The 11,730-nt window shown below is 48.0% G+C and overlaps 1 non-coding gene across 1 annotated transcript; it reads left to right on the top strand.

Annotated features, from left to right (window-relative positions):
• Positions 1 to 10,696: 10,696 nt before the first annotated feature.
• Positions 10,697 to 10,802, top strand: LOC127192575 (U6 spliceosomal RNA). The gene has a single exon (XR_007831041.1). It is a non-coding gene; the product is annotated as a U6 spliceosomal RNA (small nuclear RNA).
• Positions 10,803 to 11,730: the final 928 nt, after the last annotated feature.

Raw genomic sequence — 11,730 nt, 5'->3', positions numbered from 1 at the left:
TTTGAGATCAGACTCATCTCTACCAACTTGAGTTTAATATGGGACCGAGAGGAAGAGCTCTTCTTTTCTTCTTTAAGGAAGGAATCTTACAACGTAGGCCTAGCTGGCCTGCAACTAACCACATAGACCAGGCTAGTCTCAAACTCCTAGAAATCCACCTGCCTCTGCCTCCTGAGTGCCAAGATTAACTTGTGCACACCGTATCTGGCCCCATTTTTTCACTATCCCAAATGACATGACAGTAAACATCATGAACACACCTTGTTCCACACATGTGAACTCTTCCATGAAATCTATTTTCAAGGGGAAAAAAACTGCTATATACATGGAGACGTGTGCTTTCACTTGCTTGATTATGACAACCTAACCACCCTTTTCACTGTGCCAATGACAGCAGTGTGGGCTTTCTGTGTGGGGGTGGTCTGCAGCAGTCAGCCCCTCTCAGCGTGGCTGCTGGTCCACCTGAGGCATCTGCACTCTGAGCCTCTGCATCCAATGCCAGAGTCCAGCAAGCCCTTTCAGATCCGCCATGCCACTCACTGGCCCACGAGTGGGCTGAGAGGAGAGCCCTTGCTGTTTGTCACCATCGGGCTGTTCCAGGTGTCCCCACAGCTCCCACCAGCAGCACTGTCTAGGAATAAATAGAAAATAGCAAACTTCGCTGAAGGGTCCAGAAGTCGGGGTTCAATCATCTATTTTCTCCCAGGTCTTGAAGCGATTTCGCTTGTCAGTGGGGCACAGTGAAGGCCATCTGAAATATATGCCAGATCCTGCCATAACGCTCTGCCTCTGATGTCACCAAGCCTCCTATGAAGGACATCTGTGAGTCTGTGTGCCTCTGATCACAAGACCCAAAGCCAGTACAGAGGGCTAAAGGGCCAAAGGAAAACAGACTTTGTACCACCCCCTCCTTCTTCCTCCTCCTCCAAGACATGGGAGTAGGCAGAGGAGAGGGGAGCGCTGTCTCCAGTCAGATCCTCACTACCCCCAGCTCATGCAACCGGCTCGCTTGCTATACGAGCATCCCAAATCATTCCACAGGAGGTATCAGGGAGCTTCTAACAATGTGTGCGGCACAATCAGACTGGAAAATATAACTGAAAGACAAAGCCAGGGAAAAGACACGTGGAAAAGAAAGGCAAACCACAGGGAAAATAGCCATGAAAGGCATTGGGCTATGCCCACGTTCTAGGCATCCAGACTCCAACCAGGTGCTAAGCTTTCCGGAGATCCAAGCAAAGAAAAAAATCAGAAGCTTGAGAGATGGCTCGGTGGCTATGGAGTTGCATTACTCTTGGCAGAGAACCTGAGTTCGCTCCCCAGCACCCAAAACAGTTCACCACAGCCTCTAACTCCAGATCCAGGGATCTAGTGCCCTCTTCTGGTCTCCATGGGCATTGCACCCCAGTTGACTCTCTCTCTCTCTCTCTCTCTCTCTCTCTCTCTCTCTCTCTCTCTCTCTCTCTCTCTCACACACACACACACACACACACACGTGCTCGCATAAAAAACAAAATCCTTTTTTATAAAAGAAAAAGAGAAATCAAAAGTAGTCTGCATGAAACTCAGAACTGGCAATCAAATCTCAAATGAGCAAGGAGAGGATGGACACGCTTAGAATGGGGTGGGGGCGGCGGCAGAAATTAAAGATGGTGGGTCTCCCCATTCTAATTCTCTAGAGCTGGAGCCAGCCAGGTCAGCTACCAAGACCCTTCCAAGCTGACATGCCCTTTGCTGGCTGCCATCTACCTCCCTCCCGGGACGCTGACCTCAGACACCTCAATTTCCCCCACCAAGACTCCAGTATCCTGCTTAACGTTTTTCTTTCTTTTTCCTTACGCTTACGCCATTTTTCTTTTTCTTTTACTGGTAGTTAACGCCAACTAAACATTAGAGTTTTTTTTTAATCCAGATCATACTCATCTCCCCAAGGCTCAGCTGAGTAACTGTCACCTCCACCAAGAAAGGCACCTCCAGCTTCCTGTTCCTCCCCATACTGCACGCCCAGCTGTTGCACGCATCTGCGCCCATTAGCCCCACGCGAAGTGTGAACGAGGTGCGCAGAATCCCAGTGACTCAGCCACTCTTTCCCGGCTCTACAAAATGAGGGGTCAGACTCCAAATGACAGGTTCTTCCCACCCTCTTCTGAGAGAGGTCTCTCTTCCCTGGTCAGGGGGAATCTGCTGACATCTAAAAAGCCGTGACAAATTTGATTACAGGGTCAAGGAAAGAGCTATCTGTGATAGCGCCATTTCACCTCATTTTCTATCTACTTGGGATGTCCTTTCCAACAGGTGTCTGCCCACTCTCTTCGCGTAGGCTTCATCTTGTCAGGCTAATGTGGCTACATATAAAATGCAAGCTTCGAGATGGAAGACTGGCTTTGCAAACGGAAACAAAGCCAGAACAAGCACAAAGGGCACTAGAAGTCTTCCTTTCCTGAAATAGTTGCAGAAACTCCCCTGCCTGCCTTGGCCACAAGCCCTAGAGAGGAAGCCTCAGGTTTGGCCTGGAAGCTGAGCCTCGAGCGCCATCTAGGAGCAGCCGGCTGCACTGCAGGCTCTCCCCGACAAGCAGAAGTTTCCTCTCTGGGTTCTAGCGGGCCATCTGTGAAAGTCTCTGTTGCAGCCAGAGACTCTTCCAGGGAGGTTTGTGTTCAGACCGTGCCACTTCCGAAGCTGGGCAGTTCTGGATAATTTTTTTTCCTTATTTTTAAAGCAAAGATGCCAACTTTAGTGGATGAACAAGAGATTAAGAAAAAAAAACTGTATAAGCGGGCATAGAGCACGAAGAAAAAAATAATAAAACAAAACACTATTCTTATCACTCCTGGCTTCCCATCTGTCGCTGTGGTAAAAGATAATCTGGCAAAAAGGCAACTTAGGCGAAACAAGGGTTTGTTCCGCTTACAATTCCAGTCTGCAGTCCATCACGAAGGCGAAGTCAGTCTGGGAGCTGAAAGCCGAGAGGAACGAATGCGCCCATGCGGACTACTCACCCACACTCAGCTCGCTTTCTCCGCTCACGGCTCAGGGCCCAGTTCACGAAATGGTGCTACCCACATTCCAGCCAGGCCTTCCCACCTCAACTGCCAGTCAAGAGAAAGACACGCTCGCAGGCCAACCCCCCAGTGAGACTCTCGCCCCACGTGAGTCTAGGTTGCACCAAGTTAATAGTTAAAGCATCACACCTGCCTAGGCCATAAACTGGCTGAGTCCTCAAACAAGCCGCTCCAGGAAAGAAAAGCACCATTTGGCTCACCTGTGAAACAGGGACACGGCCCTCGTAGGGGTTTGGAAAGGCAGGTATAACAAAAAGTAATATCTACAACAACGTGCGGTCTACAGCGAGGGTGCAGCTGGTGAGAAAGGGGTAGCGAGGAAACCGTTAACCCACCCTGCCTTGTATGGTCCCCGAGGGTGAGCAAGTAGGAAGACGATTAAGGTAAACAGGACAGTGCCATAGTGAACGACCCAACGTAAATAACAGTATAAGAAATGTGCTAGACACAAGCCGAGTCAGTAGCTGTCTAGGCTACCTCGGTTACATCCCTTCCATGCTGCACACACAAAGGATTGCTCTTCTGACTTATAAATGTACAGTGTTTTTTTTTTAAGTGGGAGAAGATGTCTGGCCTACACACTTTACACATGTGGTGACTTTTTACAGATGCCTTTCCCACTTTTGCCGCTGAAGTGGAACATCCCATAGCCCGAGGCTTCCGTCCTTCCCTCCCCTCCACACCGCCCCCAGGACTTCATCAGCCTGGAGTCCCGATCCTGACTTCCTCAGCCTTTCTCACACTGTTCTCCGGGTTGCCTGCCTCCAGCTCCTGTCCAGGTACCCTTTGCCTCCTGCCTGGACCTGCAGCAGCCTCTCCCTGTGGCTCTCTGCACCCTAGCCCTCCTTCAGGGGCTCTCAGGAGCTCACGCCCTGACAGAAGGACCTGAGGAAACTTTATCAGGCCCTGGATGCAGACCTTCCTTCTCAGAGCTGTACTGTATGGTCTCTGCCTTCCCCAAATGTAGAACCCACATGAGGGAGGGCCACATAACACTCATCGCCCGCAAACACAGGAAAAGGTGCCAGATGACATGAGCCCAGCTGGCAAGGACACATCCTTTTCCATCTTTCTCTCTTTCTCTTTCTCTCTTTCTTTTTTGTTAGCTTGGTTTTTGTTTTGGTTTTGTTTTTCACGACAGGGTTTCTCTATATAATAGCCCTGCCTGCCCTGGACTCGCTTTGTAGACCAGGCTGGCCTTGAACTCACAGTGCTCTGCCTGCTTCTGCCTCCCTGAGTGCCGGCATTAAACTCGTGCGCCACCACGCCCGGCAGACATGTCCCTTTATAACATCAGGATGATGAAGATAACAGTGATCATTTGAGGGAATTAGAACTCTCAGCGCTCTGCCGGTGGGCATGTAAAGTGGCGCCATCACTGCGGAAAGCAAAACTGGCAGCTCCTCAAGGAGATCCAGAAGTTACATCCTAAGTCCATGTAAGTAAGTATTAAAGCCAGGACCAACAAGATGACTCAGTAGGTAAATGTGCCCCGTGACCAGAGTTCAACCCCCAACTCTAACACTGTGGAAGTAAAGAACCACATCCCAAAAGTCCTCTGACCTACAAATGTGCACACACACAAATAAATGAATATAATTTTAAGATTATTAAATAAAGAAGAATATTTAAGAGCATGTTGTTCTGGTTTAAATAGAAGCTATTCCCCCACAGGCTCAAGTTCTGAATAGTTGGTTTCCAACCAGCAGTGCTCTAGGACGGAGAGGGGGGAGGGGGGTTGGAAAGCTGAGGTGGGGCCTAGCTGGAGGCAGCAGGTCACTAAGGGAATGTTCTGGGAAAACATACCTCCTTCCAGATGACATGAGGCGAACAGCTCTTCCCTGCCATTCTCTTCAGCCATGATGCTCATCACTAGCCCAGAAACACGGAACCAACCTACCATGGCCACTACCTCTGAACCTGGGAGCCAGGCTAACCCTCCCTTCCTAGAGTTGCTTTCTCAAGTGTTTTGTCACTTTCATGAGAAGTCTAGTGTGCATGTGACCGGAGGAGCGGTTCTCAACCTGTGGGTTGCAACCCCTTCGGGGGTCAAATGATCTTTTCACAGTGGTCACGTACCAGATATCCTGCACGCCAGATATTCGCACTGCAATTCATAACAGTAGCAAAACTAGAGCTACAAAGTAGCAATGAAAAAAATTATATGACTGGGGGTCACCATGACATGAGGACCTGTGTTAAAGGCTCACAGTGTTAGTGAGGGTCCTCAGCTCCAGAGGACCAGAGTCAACAGGACACATATGCATTAAAAGATAACCTTTACACTGGCTTCCACAATACAGCTGGAGGAGCCTAGCAGTGGCTCCCACCAGAAAGATGGGGGAGCTGGTGTGTCCCTCAGTCCATGCTGCTGGGTGCATCAGTCATAGGCTGGCGCTGGAGAGCTGAGGGTTCCTGGGGAAGCAATGGTCTTCAGTTCACATTGGGAGCCCAATGGAGCTGGTTCTAATATCAGCAAAGACATCACTGAAGTCTTCCATCCAAGTTGGAGGCCTGAAGAAGCTGGTTCTGCTATCAGCGAAGAAATCAACAGTGCCCCCAACAAAGCAGATGACCTTGCTGGAGACCATGAGGGCCAGGCAAGCAAAAAAAAAAAAAGGAAAAGCATCCCGCCTCCATGTCCTCTTACCTGAGCAGCAGTGGGCAGTGGCTCTTCCCACACCATTGGGGGCAATGGAGCCAGCCCCTCCATGGAAATGCCCACAGCCCAACCCAATGTTGACAACCTCTTACTGACACTCCCCGTCTAGCTGCCTGGAGGTTGTGTCCAGTAGGTTATTAAAGCTAGCCATCATAACAACACATATGCACACAAAAACACTGACACTCTAATGTTCATAATAGCATTGTTCACAACCTGTAAAAAAATGGAGGCAACCCACATGTCCATACAATGAATAAACGGAATAAGAAATGTCCTGTCTGTACACAGAGTGGTGGCCAGCAAGAAAGCATGAGGACTAGTACACATGGCACCCTAAACAGACCTTAGGAGTCTAAGCAGTGACAGCAGCCAGTCAGAAACACCTTAACATTTCCATGAAGTGTCTGCGGCAAAGATCACAGGGAGCCTCTGTGAGCTCAGGGTGTGAGGAAGGTTCCGGGTGGAAAGTTTCTTCTCAGAGCGATGGCGCTGCTCGAAGACCTAATGTGGTCTTGCTCGCACAGCTCTGTGAACGCGCCAAAACCCCTCGCCCTGTGTGCCCTGGATGGGAAAAGGAGATCTGTACAACTTATGCATCTAATAAAGCTGTTATGCTGAGAAAGGTGCCTCCACCCCTGGCATGCCCTTGATGCTCTGTGTCAACTCAAGCATTCTTTCAAATAAAATATTTCAGCATAGAGAGATGGCTCAATGGGTAAAGAATTTGTCACACACATAGGAGAGCAGGAGTGTGAATCCCAGCACCCAAGGAAACACAGGGTGGGCATGGCAACCTAGCCGCAATCCCAATGCTTAGGAGAGGTTGTGAGTCCCCCCCCCCAAAAAAAAGCAAACAGGCTAAGTAAACAAGATGAACTGGCCAGCTCCGTACGGGGGGATTCCCACAGTCACAGCCTTGGGTCATCACATGCACACACATACTCATGTGCAAGCACACAGGCACACACACACACACACACACACACACACACATACACACACACACACACACACACACACACACAAACAAATGCAACTGACTAATTAACCAATATTAGTATATGTGTTTATTGTCAACTGTCACAATAGAAACAAACTTGATGAGAGTGGGCGGAGCCGTGGTTCATCCCTCTCCTTATCTTCAATGTTGAAAGGTGTCTGCACATACCAGTGCTCAAGAGATAAGTGTGAGTGAGTGAGTGAGTGAGTGCGTGAGTGAGTGAGTGAGTGAAACAGTGAGTCAGTGAGTCAGTGAGTCAGTGAGTGCACAAGAAATTAAACTAATAAAATAAAATGTCCAGGCTCTACTAGCAGAGACCCAGATGCAGCTTCAACATTAGTAGGTAAAGACGTAGTACAACAGTCATGTTGAAGTGTGCTCCCATCAGCCCCTGTGGGATTGAAGCTCCTCCCTCACAACCCACCCACTCCCCTGCCCTTTGTTCTAGGCTTTGTGCTGATGGGTTATGTTGCTGACTACAACAGGAGTGGGCCACACTGGCAGGTACAGTCAACAGGAGTGGTCCACACTGGCAGGTGCAGTCAACAGGAGTGGTCCACACTGGCAGATGTAGTCAGCAGGAGTGCTCCACACTGGCAGGTACAGTCAACAGGAGTGCTCCACACTGGCAGGTGCAGTCAACAAGAGTAGTCCACACTGGCAGGTGTAGTCAGCAGAAGTGCTCCACACTGGCAGGTACAGTCAACAGGAGTGCTCCACACTGGCAGGTGCAGTCAACAGGAGTGCTCCACACTGGCAGGTACAGTCAACAGGAGTGCTCCACACTGGCAGGTGCAGTCAACAGGAGTGCTCCACACTGGCAGGTGTAGTCAACAGGAGTGCTCCACACTGGCAGGTGTAGTCAGCAGGAGTGCTCCACACTGGCAGGTGTAGTCAGCAGGAGTGCTCCACACTGGCAGATACAGTCAATAGGAGTGGTCCACATTAGCAGGTGCATCCAATAGCTGTGTTTGCTGGAAGGAATTTTTAATTTTTTAATAATTTATTCACATTTATATCCTGATTGTTATTCCCTCACTCATATCCTCCCATTCCCACCCACCCTCTTCCACCCCCTCCCTTAGTCCTCTGAGGGGTGGCCTCCTCCCCCATGATCTGACCACAGACTATCAGGTCTCATCAGGATGGCCTGCATCCCACTCCTCTGTGTGGGAAGTGATCAAATGGCAGGCAACAGAGCTCATGCCAGAGGCAGCCTGCGCTCCCACCGCCCCCATGTGGAGAGTGAGCTGCCCATCGGCTACATCTGAACGGGGGTTCTGGGGTCTCTGTGTGCATTGTCCTTGTTTGGTGCCCCAGTTAGAGCAGGCCTCCCTAGGTACAGATCCATCAGCCCTGACGGTCTCCCTGTGGGGCTCCTCACCCCTCCAGGTCCTTCCATCCCCCCACTCTTCCATACACCTCTCAGTGCTCTACCCAGAGTCCAGCTGCTAGTCCCAGCATCTGTGCCAATCCCTCTTTGGGTGGAGTCTCTCAGAGAACAACAATCTTGGGCTAATATCCACTTATAAGTGAGTATATGCCATGCATGTCTTTCTGGACCTGGGATATCTCACTCAGGATGATCTTTCTAGTTACATCCATTTGCCTGCAAATTTCATGATTTTCTTGTTTTTGATAGCTGAGTAATATTCCATTGTATAAATGTAACACAATTTCTGCATCGATTCTTTGGTTGAGGGACATCTAGGTTGTTTGCTGATTCTGGCTATTACAAATAAGGTTGCTATGAACATAGTTGAGCAAATGTCTTTGTTGTGTGGTGGAGCATCTTTCAGGTATATGTCTCTGAGTGGTATAACTGGGTCTTGATGTAAAGCTATTCCCAGTTTTCTGAGAAAATTCCAGATTGATTTCCAAAGTGGTTGTACAAGTTTTCACTCCCACCAGCAATGAAGGAGTGTTCCTCTTTCTCCACATCCTTGCCAGCAAGTGCTGTCACTTGAGTTTTTAATCTTATCCATTCTGACAGGTCTAAGATGGAATATCAGAGTCATTTTGATTTGCATTTCCCTGATGACTAGGGACTTTGAACATTTCTTTAGGTGCTTTTCAGCCATTTGATATTCCTCTGTTGAGAGTTCTCTGTTTAGCTCTGTATCCCATTTTTCAATTTGATTATTTGGCTTGTTGGTGTTTAGTTTCTTGAGTTCTTGATATATTTTAGATATTAGCCCTCTGTCAGTTGTAGGGTTGGTAAAGATCTTTACCCAGTCTGTAGGTTGCCATTTTGTTCTCAACTTCATATGGAAAAACAAAAAAACCCAGAATAGCTTTTAAAAAATCCTGTATAATAAAAGATCTTCTGGAGGAATCTCCATCCCTGATTTCAAGCTGTACTCTAGAGCAACAGTAATAAAAAATGGCATAGAAATAGGTTGGCTGATGAATGGAATCAAATCAAAGACCCAGAAATAAACCCCACACCTACAGACACTTGATTTTGACAAAGAAGCCAAAACTATACAGTGGGGGGGGGGGGGCAGGAGGGAAGACAGCATTTTCAACAAATGGTGCAGGTCTAACTGGATGTCTACATGTAGGAAAATGCAAATACATCTGTATTGATGACCCTGCACAAAACTAAAGTCCAAGTGGATTAAAGATCTCAACATAAAACCAGACACACTAAATCTGCTAGAGGAAAAAGTGGGGAAGAGCCTTGAATGCATTGGTGTAGGAGACAACTTCCTGAACAGAACACCAGCAGCTCAGGCTCTAAGATCAACAATTAATAGATGGGACATGACGAAAATGAAAAGCTTCTTTAAGGCAAAGGACACTGTCACCTGGAGTGAATTTAAAGTGTTGGTTGGTTGGTTGGTTTTGGCCTGGGAGGCGACTCAGTTGGCAGGTCCTTTCTATTCACTACCCAATCTTGGGTCCACCATGCCAAGTAAGAAGCAAGGTATGGTGGCACATGCCTATAACCCTGCCACTGGAGAGGCAGAGGTCAGTGGGTCCCTGAAGCTCACTGGCCAACCAACTTAGCCAAGTCATCAATGAGCTCCAAGTTCAATGAGAGACCCTGCCTCAAAATAAGTAAGTAAATAAATAAATAAGGTGGAGAGTAATTGATAAAGATGCCTAACACTATCCTCTGGCCTCTACATATGCATACTTATGTATAACATGGGCATATGTGCACAGATAAATAACATGTTTAATTTAAAGTAAAATTAATAAATGCAAGGAGATATGTTAAATTAGATTTTGACTCAAAAATAAAAGGCTCTTAAGGGCACTAGTGTGGGAGTGTTCCTCAGTGGTAAAGGGATTGACTACAATTACAAGGCGCTGTGTTCCATCCCTAGCCCAGGGGGAAAAAGGCACAAAATTTATTTTTAATATAAAAAGAAAATCAATGGGAACACATATAAAATCGTTAGGCAGTCACAGCTTAGTTAATGGCCATGTGGTGGTGTTAACTTCATGGTTTCGACAAATATACTCAGGTGATACATGATGCTACTAATCTGGGACGAGCCGGATGAAGGATGAATGCCGGAATTCTCTGTGCTATATTTGAGACTTTTCTACAAATCTAAAATTACTCACAAAAAATATATGTATTTTTAAAACAGTATATGGCACCTGCTGAATGGCTTGTGGAAGAGCAGGTAACAACCTTTCTAAAGTAAAGCAACGAAGGGCCCCCACCCCCACCCCACTTTCAGTTCCCAGCATGCACAGCGACCCTGCACACCTCCGGACAGAGTTCACCATTCCTCCGGCCAGTGGGCGCTCTGCACCCGCCCCGAGGACACATGACGCAGAGGTCCTGGTTTGCAATGATGTGCATGTTCTGCGTGCAGGAACAAGACAAAAATCGAAAACAGAAAGATCCTGGATACCTAAATAACCCAGATCTCAGCAACAGCAGGGCACCCTTGGGCCCAAATGCAAGCCGTCACCTCCCAAATCACAGGGATAAAAGCCGCGGGGAGGGCGCTCCTTCGGCAGCACATATACTGAAACTGGAGCGATACGGAGAGGAGTAGCATGGCTCCTGAGGAAGGATGACGTGCTAACTTGTAAAGCATTGCACGTTTAAAATAAAAAAGCCTGGGGAGGGACTATAAAGCTGGCTCAGATGTTAAGAGTACATACTGCCCATCTGAAGGACCCAAGTTTGGCTCCCAGCTCGACAGGGTCAGCTCACAACCACCTGTAACTCAAGCTCCAGAGAGCCTAATGCCATCTTCTGGCCTCAATCACTGCACTCATGAACACACATAGGGTGGGGAAGGGGACATAATTTGAAATAATAAAAATAAATAAATCTTTTTTAAGTCATGGTAGGACTCAAACTCCAGCTCAAGGGAGCCCATGGTCTATGTTGTTTTTAACCAAGATTCCTTGAAGGAGGGACAAAATGGGGATCAAAGACCAGGATGGGACACACAGCTCCTATTCCATCCTGCCCAAAGGAATCAACAAAGAGATAGAGATTTTGTTATCAGACTTACAGGCTCAATCAGCAAAGCATGAGGTGTGAGGACCTGAGTTTGGATCCCCAGAACCCACCTGGAAAAGCCAGGTGTGGCACTCATCTGCAAAAGCCAGCTGTGGCACCCACCTGGAAAAGCCAGCTATGGCACCCACCTGTAAATCCCAGTGATGGCAAGATGGGAGGCAGATACCGCTGAACCATCAGAAGCCCATGGACCAGCCTGTCTGGCCTATGTACTGAAGTTGTTGGCCATGAGGGATTTATAGTGGTAGCCCCATTCCTACGCCCCACGCATGGCTGGCCACCTTGGAGTCTTTATAGTATCATCTAAGTGTGCTTAATCTAAAGATGTCCTTGTGTCTATACAGAGAATCAGGAAAGGGGAGAAGGCAGAAGAGCCAGGTGTGGACAGGTCTGCAGTACAAAAGGAACGGGTTTGGAACATTTGCCAGTAAGTTAGACATGGAACATTGAAGATGGACTTGAACAACTAAAGGAGCACTGCCCAAATCTTGTGTTTGTTTATAGA

Source organism: Acomys russatus, chromosome 7 (assembly GCF_903995435.1).
Source record: "Acomys russatus chromosome 7, mAcoRus1.1, whole genome shotgun sequence".
Lineage (NCBI taxonomy): Eukaryota > Metazoa > Chordata > Mammalia > Rodentia > Muridae > Acomys > Acomys russatus.
Note: the sequence above shows the minus strand (reverse complement) of the source record. Positions and strands in the feature narration are given on the sequence as shown.